Source organism: Ursus arctos, unplaced genomic scaffold (assembly GCF_023065955.2).
Source record: "Ursus arctos isolate Adak ecotype North America unplaced genomic scaffold, UrsArc2.0 scaffold_20, whole genome shotgun sequence".
Taxonomy (NCBI): domain Eukaryota; kingdom Metazoa; phylum Chordata; class Mammalia; order Carnivora; family Ursidae; genus Ursus; species Ursus arctos.
Window position 1 is genome coordinate 8,316,202 of NW_026622875.1, and position 14,776 is coordinate 8,330,977.

At 40.0% G+C, this 14,776-nt stretch overlaps 1 long non-coding RNA gene across 1 annotated transcript in view; it reads right to left on the minus strand.

Moving 5' to 3' along the window:
- LOC113254109 (uncharacterized) overlaps window positions 1–14,776 on the minus strand; it is a 60,414-nt gene that overhangs the window by 7,752 nt on the left and 37,886 nt on the right. The window lies entirely within an intron of this gene.

Genomic DNA, 14,776 nt, shown 5'->3' on the forward strand with positions numbered 1-14,776 from the left:
CGAGGAATCCAGAACTCGGCAATGTCAGGCCAGCCTAGGTCACAGGAGCAGGCTATTGGTGGTACCTGGCCTTTGCCCAGTTCCAAGCCCTAACCTACCCCCATGCACATACTCCCCCTGAAGACAAACTGGAGGAAACTGGACCAGATTGCTAGAGTTGAGCCAGTCTGACTGGCATAGGATCCTCCAGTGAGATACAGCTGGGATCCCGGATGACTGGTAATGCCGGGGAGCTCATCAGGCGACCAGTCCAAATGTGGACTCAATAGCACTGGTTTAAAGCTGACACTTCAGGAATATTCTAAGTGGTGGCCTCCCCCTGAGCGGAAGGTGCTGCAGTGGGCAGGGGACAAGCCAGAGCTTCACGGGCCTCAGGGCCCTGGCTGCCCCCAGCCAGTTGACAGGGTGCATACTGGATATGCACAGGTCCTGGAGATCAGGGTAGCCAGAGATCTGGAACAGGGCGGCAGGAGAGTCTGGGTGTTTGGATTCATAGCATCTGCCTACAGGAATCTGGACTGTCTTGTGGGAGGGGGGGGGGGACGGGCCTTAGGATAGGCCTAGGAGCCTTGATCATTGGTTTAGGAAAGAAAATTTTTACTCTTCAAGGTTTTTCTAGCCCACATCTGGGCTCTTCCCACAAGCAGATGGGTGCAAACTTTGCCTGCACTGTGCATCCCACCCTGTATTCTCCTGCAGACTATCCCATCCAACCTACCCCACTAGGCAAGAGCCATCCAAAGTGGCACCACAAGCCTGGCAGTGTGCAAGCAGCCCTGATAGTGGCCAGCACCACTCCAAAGTGACTCCTGCACTGGAGAAAGTGAAAGATAACCACACATGCTAGTTTGACGGTAGTCCCAGCAGTGGGTTTGGGGCAGAGATTTGGTCTGACTGTAGGTCCCACCCGCCAACAAAGGCCTCTCAGCGGACAATGCTGGGAGAGCACACTGCAGTTCAGTGCAGCCACAGTTCTGGCAAGTAAGCTGAGGGCAGGCATCTGGTCTGTCCCAACTCAAGCCCATGGTGGCCCCAGACTGGCCCCCTTCATAGGACAGGCACAGAGCCATTGCAGACAACTGGACTGAAGTCAAAACCATCTCAACCACAATAGTAGGGTACACACCATACACATAGCAGATAACCCTGAAGCAACAGCTTCTGCTACCCAGGATACATCACATTGCAGGGCTCCACAGGACCTCTTCTTCATAAGGCCACAAGTTTCAAAAGCAGGAGACATAGCTGACTTTCCTAACACACACAAAGACACAAAGTTAGACAAAATGAGGAGACAGAGGAATACGTTCCAAAGGAAAGCACAAGCTCACAGCAAGAGAACTAACAAAATGGAGATAAGCAATATGCCACCTAGTGAATTCAAAGTAATAGCCATACAGATGCCCACCGGACTTAAGAGTGGAGGGTCTCAGAAAGTATTAAAAAGAACCTCTCAGATGAGCTCAATAACTGCAATTAAAAATACACTAGATGGAATAAATAGTGGACCAAAGGAAGCAAAAGGAATGGATCAGTGACCTAGAGGACAGAGTAATGGAAGACAACTAAATGGAATGGGAAAAAGAAAAAATATTAGAAAATGAGAATAGGTTAAGGGAATACAGTGACACCATCAAGTATAATAGCATTCACATTATAGGGATCACAGAAGAGAGAGAAAGGGGGCAGAAAATTTATTTTAAGAAATAGCTGAAAACTTCCCTTATCTGGGGAAGAAAACAGAAATCCCGATCCAGGAGGCACAGAAAGCCCCCAACAAAATCAACCTAAGGAGGTCCACACCAAGACACATGATAGTTAAAACTACTGATAAAGAATTTCAAAAGTAGCAAGAGGGGCACCTGGGTGGCTCAATTGGTTAGGCGTCTGCCTTTGGCTTGGGTCATGATCTCAGGGTCCTGGGATCAAGCCCTGCTTCAGGCTTTCTGCTCAGCGGGGAGTCTGCTCTCTTTCTCCCTCTTCCCCTGCTCGTGCTCATGCTCTCTCTCTCATAAATGAATAAAATCTTCACAAAGATGTTCTCTATTTTAAAAAAGTAGCAAGAGAAAACAGTTACATACAAGGGAAAACCCACAAGACTATCAGCTGATTTTTGGCACGATATATTCGAAATGATGAAAGGGAAAAATCTGCAGCTAATAATACTCTATCCAGCAAAGCTATCATTAAGAATTGAAAGAGAGAAAAGGAGTTTCCCAGCCCTCACCACCGACCCCCCGCCAAAAAAATATAAATTCATGAACACTAAACCAGCCCTACAAGAAATGTTAAAGGGGATTCTTTGAGTGGAAAGGAAAGAACATTAAGTAGTAAGGAAAGTAGGAAAGGGAAAATTTTCACAGGTACATATCAACATGAAAAAAATAGTATATTAATCCCTTATAAAACCAATACAGAGGTTAAAGCACAACAGCAGTATAATCAAATATATCTGTGAAAATCGGTCAAGGCATTCACAAAATAAAAGGATGTAAAGTATGAAAACATACCTAAAATGTGGGGTGGCGGGGATAAAAATTTAGTTCTTTTAGAATGAGTTCAGGGGAGGAGGGGAAAGATGGTAGAGGAGCAGGGGACCCTATCTCAACTGGTCCCCTGAGTCGAGCTGGATATCTACCAGACCATCCTGAACACCCATGAAATCAGCCTGAGACGTAAGAACATACACCTGGATCTCTACAAACAGAACATATTGGCGTTGGGTCTCAAGGTATGAAGCGGGGAGCTGAGAGTCTGCGCGCAGATATTGGAAGATACACGGAAGGGGGAGGGAGCCACCGGCTCAGGTGTCAGGAAGGCAGAAGCCTCCCGCACTGGGGAGCGGCCGCACTAGCAGACCAGTAGCCACCGGGGAACCAGACTGAGACCGGGAGCTTGGGTGCGCACGCGGGAACCAAGGGGAGCTGGCAGTGTTAGAAGCACAAAGGGCAGAGATGACCCAGCCCTGGGAGCGAGGACTGGGAGAACGGCTGTGGGGCGCACAACACAGGATGCTGCGGGGTTTTTAGCAGCACTGACAGAAACAGAGTTAGAGTGGCCAGGAGAGCTCAGTGAAGAGCAGACTGCGATCTCTCTGTTCTGAAACAGAGGTTTGGATACGGTCACCGCTTCTCTGACTCTCAGAAGAGACACAGAAAGCTGCCAGAGAACAAAAGCCCCAAAAAACCGGTTTGTACTGTGCCCCCCCCCCCAAGGGACAAGGCAACTCTCCCCAAACAGGGTTGCCTGAGTATCAGCGTGGCAGGCCCCTCCCCCAGAAGGCAGGCTGAAAGAACAAACAGCCCACATCCCTAAGGTCCTTATAAAACATGTGCATCTTGCTTGGGTCCTGGTCAATAATTTGGACTCTGGACATCCTTGTCATCAGAATGACAAGGAGGAGGAACCCCCAGCAAAGGAAAGAAACAGACACTGTAGCCTCTGCCACAGAACTAATGGATATGGATATAACCAAACTGTCAGAAATAGATTTCAGAGTAACAATTATCAAGATGATGTGTAGGCTTGAGAAAAATATTAACGAAAATACAGAATCTCTACAGGCTGAAATGAGAATGAATCTGGTGGAAATTAATTCTATGAATGAAATGCAGTCTAAACTGGATGCTCTGATGGCCAGGGTAAATGAGGCAGAAGAACAAATTAGTGAGTTAGAGGATGAAATGATAGAAAAGAAGGAAAGAGAGGTAACATGGGGGGGAAAAAAACACCTCCTTTTTCATGAAAAAAAGCTATGGGAGATTACTGACTCAATGAAACGTTCCAATGTCAGAATCATCGGCATCCCCGAGGGGGTGGAGAAAAAGAGAGGTCTAGAAGAGATATCTGAACAAATTGTAGCTGAGAACTTGCCTAATCTGGTAAAGGAAACAAGCATTCGTGTCCAAGAGGCAGAGAGGACCCTTCCCAAGATCGAAGAGAACAGACCGACACCACGTCACACAATAATACAATTCGCAAATCTTAGATCCAAGGAAACAATCTTGAAAGTGGCAAGGGGGAAGAGATTCCTTATGTACAGAGGGAGGAACATCAGAATAATGTCAGACCTGTCTACAGAGACCTGGCAAGCCAGAAAGGGCTGACAAGACATATTCAGAGCACTAAGTGAAAAGAACATGCAGCCAAGGATACTTTATCCAGCAAGGCTTTCATTCAGAATGGATGGAGAGACAAGGAGCTTCCAAGACCAGCAGAAACTGAAAGAATATGTGACCACCAAGCCAGCCCTGCAGGAAATATTAAGGGCGGGTTCTATAAAACTACAAAGACCCCAAGAGTGATAAAGAATAGAAATTTACAGAGACAATCTACAGAAACAAGGAATTCACAGGCAACATGATGACATTAAAATCATATCTCTCAATAATCACTCTCAATGTGAATGGCTTAAGTGTTCCCATAAATGACACAGGGTTGCAGATTGGAAGAAAGACATGACCCACCCATATGCTGTCTACAAGAGACTCACTTTGAACCTAAAGATACAACCAGACTGAAAGTGAGGGGATGGAGAACCATTTTTCATGCCAATGGGCATCAAAAGAAAGCTGGGGTAGCAATTCTCATATCAGACAAATTAGATTATAAGCTAAAGACTGTAGTTAGAGAAGGACACTATATTATTCTTAAAGGATGTATCCAACAAGAGGATCTAACAATTATAAATATCTATGCCCCCAACAGGGGAGCAGCCAACTACATAAGCCAACTGTTAACCAGAATAAAGAGACATATAGATAATAATATGTTAATAGTAGGGGACCTCAACACTCCACTCTCAGCAATAGACAGATCATCTAAGCAGAAAATCAACAAAGAAAAAAGAACTTTGAGGGGCGCCTGGGTGGCTCAGTTGTTGAGCATCTGCCTTCAGCTCAGGGTGTGATCCCAGGGTCCTGGGATCTAGCCCCATGTTGGGCTCCTCTGCTGGGAGACTGCTTCTTCCTCTCCCACTGCCCCTGCTTGTGTTCCCTCTCTCACTGGCTGTCTCTCTCTCTCTGTCAATAAATAAATAAAATCTTAAAAAAAAAAAAAAAAAGAAACAAGAACTTTGAATGACATACTGGACCAGATGGACCTCATAGATATATACAGAACACTCCACCCTAAAACAACAGAATACTCATTCTTTTCAAATGTACATGGAACTTTCTCCAGAATAGACCATATATTGGGTCATGAAACAGGTCTCAACCAATACCAAAAGACTGAGATTATTCCCTGCATATTCTCAGACCACAATGCTTTGAAACTGAAAATAACAAGAAAAAAATTGGAAGAAACTCAAACACTTGGAAACTAAGGACCTTAAGTTTGTTTGGGTAAACAAACACTTAAGAATGTTTGGGTAAACCAGGAAATTAAAGAACTTAAGCAATTTATGGAAACCAATGAAAATGAAAACATATCAGTCCAAAACCTATGGGACACTGCAAAGGCGGTCCTAAGGGGGAAATACATAGCCATCCAAGCCTCACTCAAAAGAATAGAAAAATCTAAAATGCAGTCTTTATACTCACACCTTAAACAGATGGAGATGGAACAACAACAACAACAAAAGGCCTAAGTCATGCATGAAAAGACAACTGATTAAGATTAGAGTAGAGATCAATGAATTAGAAACCAGAAATACAGTAGAGCAGATCAACAAAACTAGAAGCTGGTTCTTTGAAAGAATAAGATCGATAAGCCACTAGCCAGACTTATTCAAAATAGAGAAAGGACCCAAATTAATAAAATTATGAATGAAAGGGGAGCAATCATGACTAACACCATGGAAATAGAAACAATCATTAGAAACTATTATCAACAATTATACGCCAATAAATTAAGCAACCTGGAAGAAATGGATGCCTTCCTGGAATCCTATAAACTACCAAGACTGAAAGAGGAAGAAATTGACAATCTAAATAGACCAATTAATAGTGAAGAGATTGAAGCAGTGATCAAAAACCTCCCAAAAAACAAGAGTCCAGGGCCTGATGGATTCCCTGTGGAATTCTACCAAACATTCAAAGAAAAAATAATACCTATTCTCCTGAAGCTGTTTCAAAAAACAGAAACAGAAGGAAAACTAGCAAACTCATCCTATTAGTCCAGCATTACCTTGATCCCCCAACCAGGCAAAGACCCCATCAAAAAAGAGGATTACAGACCAATATCCCTGATGAATATGGATGCCAAAACAAGTTCCTACCTGGCCAATAAGATCCAACAGTACATTAAAAGGATTATCAACCATTACCAGATGGGATTTATTCCTGGGATGCAAGTGTGGGTCAACATTAGCAAATCAATCAATGTGATAGAACACATTAATAACAAAAGAGACAAGAACCATATGATCCTCTCAACTGATGCAGAAAAAGCATTTGACAAAATACAGCATCCTTTCCTGATTAAAACCCTTCAGAGTGTAGGGATAGAGGGTACATTCCTCAATTTCATAAAAACCATCTATGAAAAACCTACAGTGAATATCATTCTCAATGGGGAAAAGCTGAGAGCCTTTCCCTTCAGATCAGGAACATGACAAGGATGCCCACTTTTGCCATCATTGTTTAACATAGTACTAGAAGTGCTAGCAACAGCAAGCAGACAACAAAAAAGAATAAAAAGTATTCAAATTGGCAAAGAAGAAGCCAAACTCTCTCTCTTCACAGATGACAAGATACTTTATGCTGAAAACCCAAAAGACTCCACCCCCAAATTACTAGAACTCATACAATTCAGTAATGTGGCAGGATATAAAATCAATGCACAGTAATCAGTTACATTTCTATACACTAACAACGAGACTGAAGAAAGAGAAATTAGGGAATCCATTCCATTTACAATAGCACCAAAAACCATAAGATATCTCAGAATAAACTTAACCAGAGAGGTAAAGGATATATACTCTAGAAACTACAGAACACTGATGAAAGACATTGAAGACACATAAAGATGGAAAAACATTCCATGCTCATGGATTGGAAGAATGAACATAGTTAAAATGTCTATGCTACCCAGAGCAATCTACACTTTCAACGCCATCCCAATCAAAATTCCAATGACATTTTTCAAAGTGCTGGAACAAACCTTCCTAAAATTTGTGTGGAATCAGAACAGACCCAAATCACCAAGGAAATGTTGAAAAAGAAAAACAAAGCTGGGGGCATCACGTTGCCTGATTTCAAGCTATACTACAAAGCTGTGATCACCAAGACAGCATGGTACTGGCACAAAAACAGACACATAGACCAACAGAACAGAATACAGACTCTAGAAATGGACCCTCAACTCTATGGTCAACTAATCTTTAACAAAGCAGGAAAAAACATCCAGTGGAAAAAAGACAGTCTCTTCAATAAATGGTGCTGGGAAAATTGGACAGCTATATACATAAGAATGAAACTTGACCGCTCTCTCACACCATACACAAAAATAAACTCCAAATGGATGAAAGACCTCGATATGAAACAGGAATCCATCAAAATCATAGAAAAGAACACAGGCAGCAACCTCTTTGACATCGGCCACAACAACTTTTTCATGATACGTCTCCAAAGGCAAGGGAAACAAAAGCAAAAATGAACTTTTGGGACTTCATCAAGATAAAAACTTCTGCACAGCAAAGGAAACAGTCAACAAAACAAAGAGGCAACCCACGGAATGGGAGAAGATATTTGCAAATGACACTACAGATAAAAGGCTGGTATCCAAGATCTATAAAGAACTCCTCAAACTCAATACCCGAGAAACAAATAATCAATAAAAAAAATGGGCAGAAGATATGAACAGACACTTTTCCAATGAAGACATATGAATGGCTAACAGACACATGAAAAAATGTTCAACATCATTAGCCATCAGGGAAATTCACATCAAAACCACACTGAGATACCACCTAACACCAGTTAGAATGGCAAAAATAGACAAGGCAAGAAACAACAATTGTTGGAGAGGATGTGGAGAAAGGGGATCCCTCTTACACTGTTGGTGGGAATGCAAGTTGGTACAGCCACTCTGGAAAACAGTGTGGAGGTCCCTCAAAAAGTTAAAATAGAACTACCCTATGACCCAGCAATTGCACTACCAGGTATTTATCCACAGGATACAAACATAGTGGTTCAAAGGGGCACCTGCAGTTAGAATGGCAAAAATAGACAAGGCAAGAAACAACAATTGTTGGAGAGGATGTGGAGAAAGGGGATCCCTCTTACACTGTTGGTGGGAATGCAAGTTGGTACAGCCACTCTGGAAAACAGTGTGGAAGTTCCTCAAAAAGTTAAAAATAGAGCTACTCTATGACCCAGCAATTGCACTACTGGGTATTTACCCCAAAGATATGGACATAGTGAAGAGAAGGGCCATATTAACCCCGATGTTCATAGCAGTATTGTCCGCAATAGCCAAACTGTGGAAGGAGCCAAGATGCCCTTCAACAGACAAATGGATAAAGAAGATGTGGTCCATATATACAATGGAATATTACCCAGCCATCAGAAAGAATGATTACCCAACATTTGCATCAACTGGATGGGACTGGAGAAGATTAAGCTAAGTGAAATAAGTCAAGCAGAGAAAGACAATTATATGGTTTCACTCATTTGTGGAACATAAGAAATAGCAGGGAGATCGTTAGGAGAAGGAAGGGAAAAATGAAGGGGGGTGGTAAACAGAGGGGGAAATGAACCATGAGAGACTATGGACTCCAGGAAACAAACTGAGGGTTTTAGCGGGGGCGGGGGGGGGGGGGTTAGCCTGGTGAAGGGTATTAAGGAGGGCACATACTGCATGGAGCACTGGATGTTATACGCAAATAATGAATCATGGAACACTACATCAAAAACTAATGATGTACGGTATGGTGACTAACATTAAATAAATACATAAATACATAAATAAATAAATAAATAAATAGAATGAGTTCAAACTTATTTCAAACCATCACCTTCAATTTCATATAGACCTCCATATGCATAGGATAAACCACAAATCAAACCACAGACCAATGGTAACCTGTCATAGATATGTAAAAACTAAAAAGAAAGGAATCCAAGCATATCACTAAAGAAAGCCATCAAACCACAAGAAAGCAAGAAAGGAACAGAGAAGAACAGAGAAGAACTACAAAACAATAAAACCATAAAACAAGTAACAAAATGGCCGTAAATACATACTTATTGATAATTACTTTGAATATAAATGGACTAAACTACCTAATCAAAAAACTGGGGTGACAAATGGATAAAATAGCAAGACACATCTACATGCTGCCTGTAAGAGGCTCATTTCAGACCTAAAGACACATGCAGATTGGAAGGGAAGGGATGGAAAAACATTTATCATGCAAATGGAAGTGAAAAGAAAGCTGGGGTAACAATACTTATATTAAACAAAATAGCTTTATAACGAAGACTAGGAATAAGAGACAAAGAAGTACACTACATAATCATAAAAGGAACAATTCAACAAGAAGGTATAACAATTGTAGGGGTGCCTGGGTGGCTGTCATTGGGTGGCTGACTCGTGATCTCGGCTATGGTCATGATCTCAGGTTCCTGGGATAGAGCCCTGCATCAAGCTCTGCGCTCAATGGGGAGTCTGCTTGAGGATTCTCTTTCTCCCTCTGCCTCTCCCTCCCCCTCTCTAAAATAAATAAAATCTTAAAAAAAAAAAAAGTATAACAATTGTAAATATTTATGCATCCAACATGGGAGCACCCAAGTACATAAAACAGCTAGTAAGAAACATAATGGAAGAAGTCAATAGCAACATAATAATAGTAGTGGGTTTTAACACCACACTTACATCAATGGACAGATCACCTATACAGAAAATCAACAAGGAAACAGTGGCTTTGAATGACACATTGGCCCGATGGATTTAACAGATATATTCAGAACATTCCACACCAGTGAGCAAAATACACATGCTTTTCAAGTGAACATGGAAAATTCTCCAGAACAGATCACATTAGGTGGCAAATCTAGTCTCAAATTCGAAAAGATTTAAATTACCACATTCATCTTTCCTGACCGCAATGCTATGAAACTAGGAATGAACCACGAGAAAAAAATCTAGAGAAAGCTCAAATACATGGAGATTAAATAACATGCTACTAAACAACAGATGGGTCAATGAAGAAATCAAAGAAGAATAAAAAAACATGGAGACAAATGAACATGAAAACACAATAGTCCAAAATCTTTGAGATGCAGCAAATGCTATTCTAAAAGGGAAGTCTATAGCAAAAGGCCTACCTCAAGAAACAAGAAAAAAACCTCAAACAACCTAACTTTAGACCTAAAGAAGCTAGAAAAAGGGGAACAAACAAAGCCCAAAACTAGCAGAAGGAAGGAAATAAGGATTAGAACAGAAACAAATGAAATCGAGATTTAAAAAACAATAGAACAGATCAATGAAACCAAAAGCTAGTTCTTTGAAAATATCAACAAAATTGATAAACCTTTAGCCAGACTCATAAAAAAAAAAAAAAAAGGAGAAGGGACGGACTACAAAAGATTATAAGAGAATGTCATGGAAAATGATGTGCTAACAAATTAGACATTCTAGGAGAAATGAGTAAATCCTAGAAACCTATAACCTCCCTAAACTGAATCAGAAAGAAATAGAACAGCTGAACAGACTGATGACTAGCTATGAAATTGAATCAGTATCCAAAAACTCCCAATAAACAAAAATCCAGGATGAAATGGCTTCACATGTGAATTCTATCAAACATTTAAAAAAGAAAACTCTAACTCTTCCAGAAAATAGAAGAGGAAGGGACAGCTTCCAAATTCATTTTATGAGGTTAGTGTTACCCTGATGACAAAACCAGATAAAGACACCAGAATAACAAAAAACAAAAAACTACAGGCTAATATCTCTGATGAACATATATGGAAAATCCTCAACAAAATATTAGCAAACCAGATCTAATAATACTTTAAGAAAATCACTCCCCACGATCAAGTGGAATTTATTCCTGGGCTGCAAGGTAGTTCAATACTTACAAATCGATCGATGTGATACATCATGTTAACAAGAGGAAGGATAAAAAAAATGATATGATCATTTCAATAGATGAAGAGAATGCATTTGACAAAGCACAGCATCCATTCATAAAAAACTCTTAAAGTAGGTTTAAAGTGAACATACCTCGAAATAATAAAGGCCATCTATGAAAAAGTCACAGTGACACAGTGAACATCATACTCAATGGTGAAGCACTGAGAGCTTTTCCTCTAAGATCAGGACCGAGATAAGGATCTTTCACCATTTTTATTCAACATAGTCTTGCAAATCCCAACCACTAGCAATCAGACAAGAGAAAGGAATAAAAGGCATCCAAATCAGTAAAGAAGAAGTAAAACTTCCACTGTTTGCAGATAACATACTATTTTTGGAAACCCTAAAGACTCCACCAAAAAACTACAGAACTGATAAATTAATTCAGTAAGATTGCAGGATACAAAATCAATGTGCAGAAATCTGTTGCATTTCTATATACCAATCATGAAGTAGCAGAAAGAGAAATTAAGAAAATAATTCCATTTACAATTGCACCAATACACCACCCCCCAAGGAATACACTTAAAAGGGTGAAAGACCTGTACTGTGAAAACTATAAGACACTGACGAAAGAAATTGAAGATGACACAACAAATGGAGATTTTCCATGCTCATGTTCTGAAGGAATATTGTTAATATGTCCAGACTACCCAAAATAATCTATAGATTTGAGGCAATCCTTATCAAAATACCAACAGCATTTTTCACAGAGCTAGAACAAATAATCCTAAAATTTGTACGGAATCACAAAAGACCCCAAATATCCAAAACTACCTTGAAAAAGGAAAACAAAACTGGAAGTTCAGAATTCCAGACTTCAAGTTATATTACAAAAGTATAGTAATTAAAACACTATGGTACTGGCACAAAAATAGACACATAGATCAATAGAACAAAATAGAAAATCCAGAAATAAACCCACAAGTATATGAACAACTAATCTTTGATAAAAGAGGCAAGGATATGCAATGGGAAAAAGCCTCTTCAACAAATGGTGTTGGGAAAACTGGACCACTTTCTTACACCATACACAAAAATAATCTCACAATGGATTAAGACCTACATGTGAGACCTGAAACCATAAAAATCCTAGAACAGAACACAGGAAGTAATGTCTCTGTCATCAGCCATAACAATATCTTTCTAGATATGTCTCCTGAGGCAAGGGAAACAAAAGCGAAAATAAACTACTAGGACTTCATCAAAATAAAAAGCTTATGCACAGCAAAACAATCAACAAAACTAAAAGACACTCTACTAATGGGAGAAGATATTTGCAAATGACATATCTGATAAAGGGTTAGTATCCAAAATATATAAAGAATTTATACAACTCAATACCAAAAAATAATGCAATAAAAAAATGGGCAGAAGCCATAAACAGACACTTCTCCAAAGAAAACCCATGAACGGCAAACAGACCCATAAAAAGGTGCTCAATATCATCACCAGGGAAATGCAAATCAAAGCTACAATGAGATATCCCTCACACCTGTCAGAATGGCTAAAATCAACAACAGAAGAAACAAGAGGTGTTGGCAAGAATGTGGAGAGAAAGGAACCCTCCTGCACTGTTGGTGGGAATGCAAACTGGTGCAGCCACTCTGGAAAACAGTATGGAAGTTCCTCAAAAAGTTAAAAATAGAACTACCTCATGATTCATTAATCTCACTACTCTGTATTTACCCAAAGAATCCAAGAACACTAATTCAAATGGATACACGCACCCCTATCTTTATAGCTACATTATTTTCAATAGCCAAGACACAGAAGCATCCCAAGAGTCCATCAATTGGTGAATGGATAAAGCAGAGGTGGTTATATATATATATAGAGAGAGAGAGAGAGAGAGAGAGAGAGAATAGAATATGGAATATTACTCAGCTGTAAAAAATAATGAAATCTTGCGTTTTACAACAACATAGAGGGAGCTAGAGTATAATGCTAAGTGAAATAAGTCAAAGAAAGACAAATATCATGATTTCATTCATATGTGGAATTTAAAAAATAAACAAGCAAAGTGAAAAATAAGAGAAGGGAGAGACAAATCAAGAAACAGACAAACTATAGAGAACAAAGAGATGGTTACTGGAAGGGAGGTGGGGGCATGGGTTAAACAGGTGATAGGGATTAAGGTGGGCACTTGTGATGAGCACTGAGTGATATATGGAAGTGTTGAATCACTATATTGTACACCTGAAACTCATACCGTATGTTAGCTGGAATTAAAAACTTAAAGAATTAAAAGAATTTTAAGAATTTAAAATTTTAAGAATTTAAAAGAAAATAAGAAAAAAAATATAATTTTGTCTCAAGTTTTGGGGATTTGCTATTTAATTTTTTACTGTTTTTTTCTTTTCCCCAAAGTACAGGATAATTTTTATCCTATATCATGATCTTCTATAATATCTAGAAACATTTGAAAGGATTAGGCACGGGATGCCTGGGTGCCTCAGTCAGCTAAGCATCTGCCTTTGGCTCAGGTCATGATCCCCGAGTCCTGGGATCGAGTCCCACATCGGGCTCCCTGCTCAGTGTGGGAGTCTGCTTCACCCTCTCCCTGCCCCTCCCCGTGCTTGTGCTCGCTCTCTCTCACACACAAATATATAAAATCTTAAAAAAAAAAAAAAAAAAAAAAGAGAAGAAAAGAGAAGAAAGAATAGGCAAGCTTTGGAGATTGTTAAAGGTAGTGGGCTTTGGTTTCTAGAGTCGCATTTCTGATTTGTAAGGATTTGCAAGACAAAGGTCATTGTTTCTAATTTCCCCAAGGAACTGGATTACATTCTGAAGATCAAGGGACTGACCCATTTTCTAATTTAGTTTGCTACTTTATATCTGGAAATTTTTAACTAAAATTGGAATCAAAAGATTTATGTCTTGGCAAAGTCTGTATAAAGCATTTTAACAAAAGCCTTCTGAGTATAAAATTCAACCACGCTTCTATCAGCCCCTGAATATTGGTCTTTACCTGATTAGTGTAGGAGGGCCTAGGAGAAATTTTGTTTCCTTTGTGAGGGAGGGGCTGTGAATACGGTTAGTAATCTAATTTCTCTCTAAATTTGGTAGGATCTTCTTAAAGTGGAGGTAAAATGGTCTTATAATTTTAAAGATCTGTTGCTGTCCAGGGCATAATTTTTGTTTTTCAGTGAGGGGTACAGGATACATCTACTAAACACATTGCATAAAAATGTCTGAAGCTGGGGCAGCTGGGTGATTTAGTAGGTTAAGTGTCTGCCTTGGGCTCAGGTCATGAGCCCGGGGCCCTGGGCTAGAGTCCCACATAGGGCTCCCTGCTGGGCAGGGATTTTGCTTCTTCTTCTCCCACTCCCTCTGCCCCTTTGCCCCACCCCTCATGCTCACTCTCTCAAATATAAATAAATAAATAAATAAATAAATCAATCAATCAATCAATCAATAAATAAATAAAATCTTAAAAAAAAAAAAGTCTGAATCTGACAGAACCTGACTGCAGAGCCCTGAAAAGTAGGGGCAAAATGTGAGGACCAGGTTCTGCTCAATTTTCTTCCTGGCTTTTAAGCATTTACAGGAGTAACCTGTGTATTTAGGGCCTATAGATTAGGCCAGACCGCTCTCTGTGAGGAAACGCAAGTTAAAACAGGCAGTAGGGAGCCAGATTTTGAGGAGGAGAATTTAGTCTGGATGTGGACATTAATTTTTGTCTAAGTCCATC